Source organism: Balaenoptera ricei, chromosome 16 (assembly GCF_028023285.1).
Source record: "Balaenoptera ricei isolate mBalRic1 chromosome 16, mBalRic1.hap2, whole genome shotgun sequence".
Taxonomy (NCBI): domain Eukaryota; kingdom Metazoa; phylum Chordata; class Mammalia; order Artiodactyla; family Balaenopteridae; genus Balaenoptera; species Balaenoptera ricei.
The window spans coordinates 547,298-551,656 of record NC_082654.1 but is presented as its reverse complement, the minus strand read 5'-3'; the positions used below and the strand labels follow the sequence as shown (position 1 = coordinate 551,656).

Below are 4,359 nucleotides of genomic sequence, written 5' to 3'. Positions count from 1 at the left end.
GGCCATGGTCTACAAGGCATTTGGACCGAGCACAGGACAGCTGCCACCTGGGAACGCTTTTCCCTGCAGAGAGAACCCTCCACAGTGACGTGGAGGAAAGCGGGGCCCCGGGGCTGCAGCAGGGGGTGATGAGGGCGCCCCCATCGTGGAGCAGCCAGCCCGGCTTCAGGCCAGGACCCCCCCAGGATCCCAGAGGAGCGAGTGGGAAATCTCCCCTTGGCTCCAAAGCCAGGCCCTGGAGCAGCAGCCCTGGTCTGGACGTCGCCGGCCTGAGCCCCTCGATGGGCCAGTGCAGGCGGCTCCTCTCTGGCCAGGTCCCCAGGGGAGACGCGACGGCCCTGGACCCCTGAGCCCGGCGGGGCCGACACTCTGGACCCGATGGGGCTCCTTGCCGGGTGGGCACTAAACGGGCCTGAACTGCAGCCCTGCGTTCCAGGGATGCTTTCTGACCACGGGGTGGACGCTCTGCCCCACTGAGCAGAGCTTCTCCTCGGACCCCAGCTCTGCCGATACCTGCCCGGGACCCTGGGCTGTACTTGTCCATGGCCCTCGGTCTGGGCAGTGGGTCCCTCCTCGTGGGGCACAGGCGGAAGTAGCATCTCCAAACCTGCATCCGTGGGAACCACCTGTGTGGACGCCAGGCCCACACCTCCATCTCCCAGGCTCCGTCATGGGGCGGGGGGGGGGTACCAGCCTCACCAGTACCTGTTAGCGCCCATCCTTTCCCCATCCCAGTGCGTCTGACATTACAGCTGGTTTTGACTCACGTTTCCCTACTGACCAACAATGCTGGGCATCTTTAGTGCATGGAATAGCCATTTCTGTATCTTCTTTGATGAGATAACTATTCAAATATTTTGCCTACTTTCTATTTGGGTTATTTATCTTATTATTATTGAGTTGTAACAGCTCTTTATATATTCTGGATACAAGTTCTTCATCAGATGTATGATTTCAATTATTTCCTTCAGTCTATAGCTTACCTTTTCATTTTTATGTCTTTTGAAATTGAATCTATCAATTTTTTAAAATTGTTGTGCTTTCTGTATCTAAGAAATCTTTGCCTAACCCAAGGTCACGAGGTCCCATGGTATTACTCCTATGTTTTCTTTTAAGAGTTTTATAATTTTAGTTCTTCCATTTAGTTCTTTGATCCATTTTGACCAAATCCATCTTTTTTGTATAAAACCTTCTTCCTGCCCGTGGACGCTCACTGTCCCAGCGTCACGTGTTGAGAAGACTGACCTTTCCCCAGTGAATTACTTTTGCGCCTTTGCTGGAAATCAGCTGACGGTGAGTGTGAGGGTTTATTTCTGGACTCTGGATTCTGTCCCACTGATGTATGCTCTGTCCTTGTGCCAGAACCAGTCTTGATGACTGTAGCTTTGCAGTACGTTTTTTAAACTCACTTTGTTCTTTTTCAGGATTGTTTGTCCTCCCTGAGGCCTTTTATTTCCACAAAGCAGGATTGGTTTGTCAGCTTCCACAGATGCTGTTTCCTGCTGGTGGTGTCAGAACCTTCCTCCGACCTCTCTCACTGACGCCGTCTCGGGGTCTGCGGGTCCACAGCTGTGCTGACGCGGTGTGTGCCCCGCGGTGGTGGAGCGACTGCAGGAAAAGGGGCTTCCGCTTCTCACCAGGCCGGGGTCTGGCCTGTGTCCTCCGGGCTTGGTCACGGTGTCTAATGTCCTCCAGCGAGGGCACGTGGGGAGCTGAAGGCTCCAGATAGTCTAATCGGGTCATCTAGATGAGCGCCAAGGGGGCGGCCGAGGGGCACCCCTGGGGTCTCCTCACCAAAGAGCTGACCATAACAGGTGGATTTTAATTTTCTCTGTAAACAGCCTCAAACCAACATACAGTGTGGAAGCTCCCACAGCCCTCAGTGCCGCCAAACTGGCCCGGCTGTGGGTCTCGGGAGAGGAGCCGCAGCCCCCCCTAGAGCCCAGGACCGATGCCGGAGCAGCGCGACGCCCCGGCCGAGGGAGCGGAGGGACGCGGGCTCCGGCCCCAGCGTCCAGGGCCGCTCGGGGAAGCACGTGGACGTGGCCCCAGCCAAGGGCACGTCTGCCCCCAGCCTGTGTCTCCTACACGAAAGCCCAGCGTCCGAGTCCGGCCTGGCTTGACGGGTGTGTCCAGGCTAGCTTATGGCAGGTAACTTCCTCATAGCAGTAAATACATATGAAGATACTTGTCCCCAGCTCTCTGCCATTTTCAAGGCTTTAATACCTTCCGTGGTCTAAGCTCCACGGTCTCAAGCCCAGCGACCTGTGGCTGATATTTAACTGTCTCCCGTAGAAGGATCACCGTCACTCCTTCTCCTGTCTCCAGACATCACAGAATAACTGGATTAGCTCAGTCAGCGGGGGCCTTGCTTGGACTTTCGGAACCGAAGCGTCTGTGAGGATTAATTCTGTCTGAACTGTGCTGGCAACTGTGTTCCCATTGCCACCTTTCCTGGGCTTGATGTGTCACCAAGCAGACACAACATAGGCTCCTCTGGAAAAGGCAGGGTGCTGCCCGGATTTCACCTTCTTTGTTTCTGTACTGTTGTGGTGTTCTCTAGATTCACATTTTGTATACTCTACTTTCAAAACACTTTTAAGGGAGGTTTTTTTAAGGATCATTTTTGCCTGGAGCAGAAACAAAGAAACCTCCTGTTAAAAAGTGCCAATAAAATAAATGCCTGGATGCAGGCTGAGGATTTTCTGCCGCTGATGGGCTCTAACAGCCTAGATGTAAGAAACATTTTTGGCAAATGGGTCTAAACTATTTATACGTGAAAAGCTGCCATGATAATCCGGACGTTTCCCAGAGCGGGCAGTGCAGGCGAGGGGGTCGCCAGGCTGATGTGCACGCGTCCCCCCTCTGGGGCACATGTGCCCTCCCCGTGTGCCAGGGCCCCCAGCTTTGCCTGTCCCCAAATCCAGCTGCGGTGTCCCGAGGCCTCCGTATGCCAAGCGGGGGTCTGGGCCCGGCCCGGGGGTGGATGGACAGGGTCCTGACCACGTGGCACCAGGACAGGGAGCCCCTGCCCCAAGCCCCCGGTGCCGTGAGAGGCCCCAGGGTGCCAGTCACCCGCCCTTCACCCTCACCTGGGGGGCAGGGGCTGTCCATCTGAAACCTGACCCAAGCTCCACGCCTGGTCACACCCCCAGGAGCCGGCCCTGCCCACAGGGGCCCCAGGGGCAGGACAGAGTACCGTCAGGGGTGCCTTCTGGGCAGAGTCGGAGTTCGGCGGCACCTTCCCCTACGACCCTTGGCCTCGGCACCCAGAGTGGGGGGCAGGGTGGCTCCCACCAGCACGGGGTCACCAACCTCCGACTGGTCCCGGGATTCCTGGCGCTGAGGGTTGGCAAACCCCAGGCAGTCTCAGCGGGTCTGTGGGAGCAGCAGCCTTGTTGGGGGCGGGGTCTCCTGTGCCGGCCCTCCCCCCATCACCTCTGAAGAGGTCATCGCCATGATTACCTCAACGAAATTCCCTTACCTTTCCTGCAAGGCTTTCACTCAAGAAAGTGAATTATTTAGTAAAGTGTAATTTTTCCATACTGTGCTGAGTTTCATGCCCTCCTGGGGGTGACCCCTGAGGTTTTCTATAAAACCCACCCTCTGAGCCCGCGGGAAGCTCCCATGTGGTGGTGGAGGTGCTGACCACCTGGGCCTGAGCTCCACTAAGGCCTCAGTGATGTCGGCGCTGGAAGAGCCTCCCGCGGCCCAGGCCAGGCCTGCCCCGCGTCCCTGGACCAGCCGAGGTCTTCGTGTGCCTGGATGGGCAGCTGGGCCGGGACAAAGCAGAGGCCCCCTCCTCCCCACTTCCGCCCTGCGTTTCCCGCTCTCTCCAGACGGTCTAGTTCGTCAGTTCAAGGCTGAGACCATGATGACATGACAGGACGGCCAAGAGACTGGTGTTGATGCTGCAGATGCCCTCGTGGTGTGTATTCATCAGCGTTGCCGGCTGCCGTAACAAACGTCCCCGAGTCTCAGCACAGCAGTTTTACTTCTCACTCACGTCCCATCCAGGCCAGTCGAGCGGCCTTGCCTCGGCGGTCACTCAGGGGCCCAGGCTCCGTCCAGCACACACGGGTCAGGACAGCCTTGGGGCGCGGTGGGCCATCGGCAGCCCAGGAGGAGCGTGGCCCAGCGCCTCTGCCCACCCCACAGCCTCCAGGCTTTAATTGTTCTGCATTGTTGTTATGCTGTTGATACCATCTTGCTGCCGCTTAAACAGGTCTGACAGCTTTCAGGAAGTGGGGATTTCCTCTGGATCTGTGTGTGACAGCTGTGAAATGCAGAGCGACTGACCTCCCATGTCCCCCGCCATGGGACCTCCCTATGCTGCCCCTGGCGCCTGCCCCTGGCCCC

General features: G+C 57.4%; 1 long non-coding RNA gene across 1 annotated transcript; it reads left to right on the top strand.

Annotated features, from left to right (window-relative positions):
- The first annotated feature begins 1,429 nt into the window (after nucleotides 1–1,429).
- LOC132350893 (uncharacterized) lies at nucleotides 1,430–2,681 on the top strand. The gene is made up of 3 exons (XR_009498038.1): nucleotides 1,430–1,582; nucleotides 1,842–2,151; nucleotides 2,296–2,681. It is a non-coding gene; the product is annotated as an uncharacterized LOC132350893 (long non-coding RNA).
- Nucleotides 2,682–4,359: the final 1,678 nt, after the last annotated feature.